The sequence below is a fragment of the Corella eumyota genome, chromosome 6, assembly GCF_963082875.1.
Source record: "Corella eumyota chromosome 6, kaCorEumy4.1, whole genome shotgun sequence".
In the NCBI taxonomy this organism is placed as follows: domain Eukaryota; kingdom Metazoa; phylum Chordata; class Ascidiacea; order Phlebobranchia; family Corellidae; genus Corella; species Corella eumyota.
Window position 1 is genome coordinate 11739182 of NC_137495.1, and position 9375 is coordinate 11748556.

At 31.3% G+C, this 9375-nt stretch overlaps 1 non-coding gene across 1 annotated transcript; it reads right to left on the reverse strand.

Moving 5' to 3' along the window:
• Window positions 1–8181: 8181 nt before the first annotated feature.
• Window positions 8182–8287, reverse strand: LOC145758197 (U6 spliceosomal RNA). Its single transcript, XR_014286189.1, has one exon. It is a non-coding gene; the product is annotated as a U6 spliceosomal RNA (small nuclear RNA).
• Window positions 8288–9375: the final 1088 nt, after the last annotated feature.

The window sequence follows — 9375 nt, forward strand, 5'->3', positions numbered from 1 at the left end:
ATTAAAATAACATAAATAAAATATGTTTGTTATATGAAAAAAAGAAAGAGCTAACGTTGTCTTACGTTTGCTACCCATAAAAAGCTGACGTGGTCATTCCGTTTAAAAACGTGATAATAACGTTAATTGTAAGAAGATCAAAAAACCTTAAGATCACCCTTAAAAGTTACTTAAATTAAAAATACGTTAGTAATTTCAAATTAATATGTTAATGACGCAACACATAATAACTGTTTATATTTAAGTAATACAAATCATTTTTTATTGGTTTACATGTTGTTCTTGAAATAACTCCCATAAATTTTACCATCGTCAGTGATACAATTTATAAAATAAATATTACATACTACGAATTCCTTACCATATAGAGAGCTATATTCAGTCACAAACTACAACAACAAATTTTGAGCTAGTTTTGCAAAACGGGTGGTAAGGGTAGAGGGGTTTACCAAATTAGAAATGGTTGAAATAGCTAACTTTAAATCTTATAAACAAATAGTTTTTTTTAATGTTGATTTAAAATAGAATTGTTATTTATTTGCTGACAAGCTTTGGCTTTTTTTTCCTCCCTATTTTAACATAACTTGAACAACTCTTTTCACGTGGAACCTCGTTTTTCTGGTATTGAATTATTTTTTCAACGATTTATTTCTGCTTTTTGTCAAGTGCAACAAAAACGAAAAAGGTTTAATAGTAACAAAAACGAAGAAGGTTTAACAAAGGTATACTGAAACAAGATTTGATAGTAGGCACATGTGCCTCTACGAGTAAATTAAAAACCGAAAGGAGAAAATTATAAAACAGCAAAATTGTTAAACCCAAATTTTTGCAGTATTTTTTAATATATTTGATTGGCGTTACTTTATTTATCAAATTAATACTTATTAAAACTTGTGCCAGCTTAAGTTTTCTGTTTGCTATTAAGATCTATTTATAGTATAAGACGGATTTTAACCATCTGGCTCATCAATGTCAAGAGCCCATGATTCTTGCTGTGTCAAGGCAATAACTCTCGATAGTCGCAGGACATTGAGATTGACTTTATGTCTAATTTTTTTTGTCTTGCACTTAGTTCCCGAATCGTTAATTCGTGCAAAGAACCTTAAAATATGCAAAAGTTATTATTATGCAATATGTTTTATTATTGCTTAATCACTTCTGAGGTTAATGTTAAATATTGCAGAACTATACAACTAAATAAACAGTAATACTTAAAAATTAGTTACCTTTGAATAAATTCCAAAGTTGCCACAATTTTTTTGTTGTATTGTAAATTGAAGACAAAGTAACTACAAAACATGTAAATTATTGCAGAAAAAAAATCCTAAAGTTGGCAAACTACATGTTGCTTAATTGCAACCATAAAATGCTTTGCTGTAGGAAATAAAGTTCCTTAAAATTGAAAAAAATATGTAAAACACTTTTTAAGTTGTATATTTACTTATAATCATTATTGACAATTAATCTTGCTCATTTATACTAAGCAAATCGAGTAGAAAGAGCATATACTAAAGAAGCATTATTAAATTACTAAGGTGTAAAAGTTATAACATACATACCTAAAACTAAAATAATCCGGGGTCGAGGTAAAGTTTCCAGTGTAGAAATATGAATGGTAGTGGTTTTCTTTAAAATCAATTAAATATATATACACATCAACTTTTTGTATAATTTAAATAAAAAGTGTATAAATAAAACATGTTTTATATTATTAAATCCCAAGAATTTATTTTATTAGCTCACTCTACGATTGGGATTTTAGTTGTCGTAATATGGTCGTAACTTTTAACCAATTTTTACCTGTGATAATTTTTTTTTATTATATACCTTTATTCTCAATGTAGGAAGTTAGCCCTATGGGCTGCGGCACTAAAGTTCGCGCGTACTATGACGTCACTGAAACACTGACTCTCTATAGTGCTGGGCGAAACGACCGACTGGCGCGCCAAAATTCTACGGGAAATTAATGGAGTCATGTCGAGGAAATGAAATGGGGTCATAAATACTATGTCACCACCGGAGAAGCGTCATAAAGGTAGTTAGAAGGTTGGACCTTACCTGGATATCCACATCGCGGACCATTCAATCAACTTGGCGTAGCAAATTCTAAGTTAGATGCAGCCTGCCATGAACACGACCTTGGATATATTGAGTTGGGTACGCGAGCTTACATTAATCACAACGACGCAGACGAAAAACTTATTCGTCATACAAATCATATCCCTGGCGTTGCTAGCGCTGCTGTCAATACTTTCTTTCGGGCAAAACGCCTAGTTGCTTCGGCAATTACAGAAGAGGGAGAGAACCTATCTAAGAGAGCGAAATTATCTTGGGGGGCCAAAAGACAAGTCAACAAACACAAAAAGGCTGCCTACGAGCGCGACGCACAGTTGGTGGGATTGGATACAGACGGACTGAGACAGCTATTGCAACCAGACGAAAAATTTTTCAGAAATGTGAAGCGAAATCATAAACCCGACAGTACAGAAGGAGAGCCAGCAGCAAAAGTAGCTGGAACGGAAGAGGTGGCGGTGGAGCAGCTCACCCAGGCCAACTAACGAGAATAGTTAAAGCCCCAACATTGTATAGTAATAAAATGACTATCCACGACAGAAGAAAGGGAATTATGTTATTCGAAGGATACCGTATCGCGACAGATACAGAAGATGTAAGACCAACATGGTCACCTTGGTGGAGACAACATTACACCGACAATGCAAGAACAATACCAACAAATATACAAAAATGTATCCTGAGTAGCCCCGTGCAAATCCGTCAAATGGAAGTTTGAAAAAAACAACAGCAGCAGCCATACAGGAAACAGGTGGCATTTGGAACATTCAACTGTGGCCTATCACGGCTATGAATCGAATAACGGCAGACGGAGCCATACCGGAAAAGCTTCGATATAGGGCACCAAACAACGGCAACCCACTGGGCAACTTCTATAGATGAGAAACCGTTGCTATGCAACAACAGCACCAAAAGATATGAACTGGGGGACGACTTCATGGACATAACAATGAAACTACTACAAAAAGATACACACACACAACGGGTCGAGATACAACAGGAACTGCAACAACAAGCAACATAACACTGGTCCAGTGAAAGTATTACAGATGTGTCGCTATTCTATTTTCCACCGAATACGCGTCGACCCTTACCAACGACAGTGCCGGCGTGGGCCAGATGTCCCTGCGTCTTAAGCACAAAATGATCAAAATTGATGACGCAGGGGCATCATTTTTCAATAATGATCAATTAACATCTGCAGTAAAATCCATGTAACACAACGCCTGGTCCGCAAAAATCCACGGAGACAGGCAGGACAATAACGCCACCTGTGCGTTTATCACTACAAATGTGAAAAATCCAATAGATCGATTAGCTGGGATGGGCGACAATGGCCCAATTAAGAGACGATTTACTGAGGCAGAGTGGGGCGAAGAGGCCAAGATCGATCCTCCCGCCAAAAAATATAAATTAACAACGAGAATCTACGATGAGGTGGTAGTCCAACTAGCAAAAGAGGGGGAAGAAAAAATAGAAAAAAAGGCCAAAATCTCCAAAACATTAACAGAAGTTGCAGATTACATAATGCAATTCAATCAAAGCATGAAAGAAACAGACGAAAGCTCGAGCGAGGAAGAGACAAAAAGTTCACCAAAACGCAAAAGGCTAGTGTACGAAGAAAGTGAAAGTAAAGAAGAAACTGAATTCATTACCAAAATAAGAAAAATTGACACAGACACGACAAAGAACAGTCAAAAAGAAGACAAGCCGGCCAGCCAACCGGAGACCAACATAGGCTGTCCAAAGTGTCCAGCGACAGACGCTCAGTGTCTGTGTTTTTTAGAAGATATAGATTTGCATAAATTTGAAGACTGGGTTATTCCGGAAACAGATGGAAGAGCTACCACCCCCGTATGAGCAAAGAAGAGATCTCGTATTTTACTCCATTATAATCAATGTTGTGTTATTTGTGTTATTACTGTTATTATACTTATTGAAATAATAAAAAAAAATTAAACCAAAAATAGTCAGTCAGTCAAAGGACATGTGCTAACCCAACATGTCCTTAAAGAGGAAATGCGCGGGCTGGTCCAGTGAAAGTATTACAGATGTGGATTCGCTACATGTACAAATTAAACCCAGAGACCATGCCGGACGTGCTAGCGAAAGAGTTAACAAACGATATCAAAGAGAAGGGGATGCGTAGCTATGAGGCGACAGCGAGAAAGGTGGCGCTGAAATTTGAGTCCAAGCCAGCTGTCAACGCATTTAAACAGGCCTTGTTCAGGGAGGACTTCACGTTCCGCGAAACGTTCGTAAAGCGTGCTTATGGCATGATGGACTGGGGGACGTCGAAGTCCAAAATGAACAAGGCCTTTGGAAAGATGAATAGCATTTCGACGCCCTGGACGACAGATGGAGCAGCCAAAATGGTTAATAACATACTTAAAGAAGCGACAAATATAAATAGCAATGCAGAAGTGTTGAGCAACTTCGACCTGAAAGTTGGCTTAGTCGGTGCCGCCCTAGAAATAAGGGATCCCAACAAAGACGGCATCCGACTGAGCCAACATTTCATGCTCCACGGTGCGGCCGGGAAGGGGAAAACGATGGTGGAAGCAATCCTCTACCCGACCGAGTATGCCTCCACACTCACGAACGACAGTGCCCGCGTGGGCCAGATGTCCCTGCGTCTGAAACATAAGATGATAAATATAGACGACGCAGGGGCATCTTTCTAACATCTTGTTAAGTTAAATCTGTTCATTATTTTAAGATTTTATAAATATAATAAAAGTTACAATTTTATTTCTATTAAAAAACAGCAAAATATAAATATTAACTACTAAAACTGTAAAGAGTAAAAACATTTTTATTAAAACTCAACAACACAAAAAGAAAATGTATCAATAAAATAAAACAGACCCCTTCATTTGTACATCATAGCAACCGGTTTAACAAGGTCAAGTGAAACAATCTAAAAGTTAAAAAAATGTGTTTAAATTAACACCAATTACTTTTATAAAAATAAACGGATCACTTGTTTTGTCCGGTTTTAAAAAAAAAACAGCGTTCCGTTTACCGTAGAAAAGAATTTAAAAAGACCGTAGTGTAATAATGTTTTGTGTCAAATTTTTATGTGTTCTTTCTACTTAAAAAATTGTAATTATTAACATAAAATGCAATAAATAATAAACATCAGCTATAAATTACTACATTCTAGTGTAATATAGTATAATTAAATCTTAAATTATGCTGTACGCCTGTTGCTAATTATGCGTCGTCAGACAAAACCTATTGTTTTTAATTTGTGACTTTATTGAACACCGACGGTTGTTTTGCAGACACCATCTAATTATTCAAATATATATACTCTTAGCCCAACCCAATCTAAATTTGTTGTTAATTAGCAATTAGCAGACACGGCCGTACAATGTGCGGTCGTGCCTGCTAGTTAAGTATGTAGTAAGCAACACTTTATATTCCCTTTCCCCAACCCTATCTTTATATAAAAAATGTTTAATAAATGATTGATTGTTTCGTCTGAACAATGATCATACAACCCATAAGAAACTTTCTCGTTTTGCTCATTTTTACATCTTTCTGGTGACGCTTCAGTGAAAAACAATAAACATTCAATGTTTCTAGTGTAGTAATGTGTGTTTTTATTCATTTTTATTTAAAGTTTCAAAAATTGTTGTATATTAAATGAATATGGCTAATGTAAATGAGTTTAATGACGAAATTGTCGCAGTATTTATTGATGGGGATACTTTGGACCAACTTTCATGTATAATAGAGTCAAATACCGGCACAGAACTGGCATGTGAACCAGCCTTACCAACCTTGAGTCAGTGACATTAGAACCTTGTGAAATGTAGGTGACCCTAATATACAACTTTAACCGTCTGCCTTAAATTATTTTTTGAATGTCTTTAATTCTTATACGTCCTTAAATGCCCTGTTCTTAAAATTTAGTGCTGATGGAATGAATAACAACTATTCAAAGTCTTTATGATTCCATTCTTTCTAGAAAAAATGCCTTAGATTATACCAGGAAGATGTTTTGCAAAAAGTTGATGTGGTTTATCACCAACAACTTCTTTGTTTGGAGCTTAATATTGAAAATTCACCCATTGTGCACCAAATACTGTTTAAAATATGTCAATTTTTCGTAAAAATTTGGTGTTATCAAAAGGCAAGAAAATTAAATTCTGCATTGCATCTAAAAAAAGATCAAAATATAAGTTTACGTAAATCTCTAAAAATGTGAGTTGACTTTATGATTCAATATCTTGATTGCGGGGAAGAGCCTCTGTCCTGCTTTAACAAATAAACCCCTGTAACATAATAGGCTTGGTGAAAAACAAAATTTCGCTCCGACCCAATTAAAAATACTTTCCGACATTATAAAATTAAAAAAAATTTCAACATCATATTAACCGAATTAAAAAAAATGGGTATGTTAACTTTCAAAATGAACAAACTTAGTTCACGCGAACTATCGGCCGAAAACTGTTAACAAATATGTCGAAAATTGGACAAATCTTTTTATTTCCGAGTTATTTTAAAATACTTTCCGACATTATGAAGTTTACAAAAATTTAATCACAGCTAGGTTCTACAACTATAAATAAGTTTGCACAGTTTTAAGATGCACATTTTGCGTTTTCACGAATTATCGACATTTTAAATACTATAAAAGAAACAACATTCCGCTCCTCTAGGCGAAAAACGAATCTTTTTTTTTTTTTTTTTATTTCCGAGTTATTTTAAAATACTTTCCGACATTAGAAAATTAATAAAAACCTGACATTATCTGATTTATACTAAAATAAAAGACTATTTTAAGTTGAACAAATTTGAATTACGTAAAGTATCGACCAAAAATTTTTTTTTAATTCCACGGCGATTTAAATTTCAAAGTTAATTATTGAGCCACCTTAGTTTAAAAGCCCGGATCCCACGACAAGGGTTGCTCTTCACCCGGAAAAAAAAATTTAAAGATAGAAAATAAAAATGTGTTTTGTGGATAGTAGTAGTTGTTGTTTTTGATAGTTATAAAGTGGCAAAAAAGTCAATCTGTTAATACAAAAAAATTAGATAAATGAAAACATAAATTTTAAAATAGAAATAACAGAGACAGATAATAATAGAATATAGCAGATATTACAATTATTAAATAGAAAATTTAAAGTTTGTTATTTATTTTTTAAATTTTGGCCATTTGTATATTATGACATTAGTAACTCGAAAATAACATTTTAATTTTTTTTATTTATTACTAATTAATAAGTGTTTATTTAATAAAATTAAAAAATCGTTATTTATTTTTTAAATTTTTGCCATTTGTATATCATAATATAGGTCACTTAAAAATGAACTAAAATTTTAAAATTTTTCACTAATTACTACTTAATAGATGTTTATTTATTAAAATTTAAAGATTTTTATTACTTTCGTAAATCTTGGTCTATTGTATATCATGATAGCAGTAACTCAAAAATAGATAAAAATTTAATTTTTGTTTGTTTATTATATTTAAGTTATTGATTATTTATTTAAAATTTTAAAATTCGACAATAAGTATTCAAAGCTTAATATAATGTATTTTATAATATATGTAGTTAAAAAAAATATTTGAAAAATAATTTTTGTTTACTTATTAAAAATCAAAAATCGATTTTAGGAATTTAAAATTTAGTCTAATGTGTATCCTGATATTAACAACTTAAAACTCGGTTAAAATATTAATTTTTGTATTTTTATATAATATATTTAAATGCTTGTTTGATTATCAAAAATCAAAGATATGTAATATACTTAGTTAATATTACCAATTTACTATAATTTATATTCTAATATTACCAGCTTAACACTGGGTTAAATATTAGTCTTTGTTTGCATTATATATATAAATGCTTGTTTGTTTATTAAAAATCAAAGGTTTGGTATATTCTTAGGTAATGTTTATGTATGTCTTTTTTTATAAAAAATTTATGTTAAAATAATTAAATAACTTTGAACCATATTTTATTTATCAAATAAATCTAGTTTGTTTTTTTATATTAAGCTGTAACGATTATCACCAAAATTAGTTAATTTTTTATTTAGAAATCACAGATTTGTTTTTTCAAATTAAAAAAATTATTCTTTAACGGTAATAATATTATAAAACGCTTCACGATTTTGCGTGTCATCCTTGCGCAGGGGCCATGCTAATCTTCTCTGTATTCCAAGTTTAGTATATGTACCGCTATTAAGCAAGTACGTTTAAGTTTGTAAATAAAGTCACATTTAATCAAAAGCACTCTTAAAATCTTCGGTTTGTTACAGAAGAAAATTCTATACTTGCGGCCATCACAAGTGTTTGGAGAAATCTTATTGTTTTTTTTTTAATATAACTCATTTTTTTCATTATCTTGTGTTGTCAATAGAATTGTTATTGTCTTAGTATCTGTTTATTTTATATAATTTACTAATTTTACTTTTTTATTTATAGATTTTTTTGTACGATTTTAATAATAAATTTTTGTTTAAACCTTTTTTTTAACTTGTTCAATATCAAGTAAATATATTAACTTGGTCATTAAAACAGTAATAAATTTTTAGTCTATCTGTTGTTTGGCCGTGATCGTTTTTCTTACAATAAAAAATTTTCAACCTACAAAAAACATTAATTTAAACATAGAAATTTGTTTAGTTAAAGAAAATATATTTATTTTCAAATACTTTCGTAAATATATATGGTTAGAGAATAGAAGTTTTTTTTAATTTGTAAAAAATAATACTTAAACATGTTTTTTTTTTAAATATAGTTTTTTATTTGACCTAAAAAACTCTCGATTTTAATATGAATATCAATTTTAAGGATTGATTAAAAATAATTTAATTTTTTTGGTTTATGATTTGTGTGAAAATAATCGATTATATATTCATGGTAGATCTTTAGTTAAAAATAGAAACTACTATTTTGTACAGTTAGAGAACAGTTTAGTGGCGTAATTTTAAATTGTTAAAACAATTTTATTTTAAGTAAACAAAAAAACTAAAAGTTTCGAATATTAGATAATTTATGCAAAACTGAATTATTTTTTTAAAATACCAAATATGTTTTGTAACGTATGAATTCTTTTATAAATTTCAATAGTGCATAAATATATCTATAACACAAGTACTTTTGCAGCAACAAAAATTTAAACCGTATGACATAAATTAAATCAACTGGAATTGGAAATTGTACCCGGTTATCAGAATCTAATTAAACCAAGTTCAAAGAACAAACATTTATTTTTATTGAGATTGCAAAAAAAACAAGTATTGCGCAACAATAAAACTATTCACCGTCAGAGTCGCTTG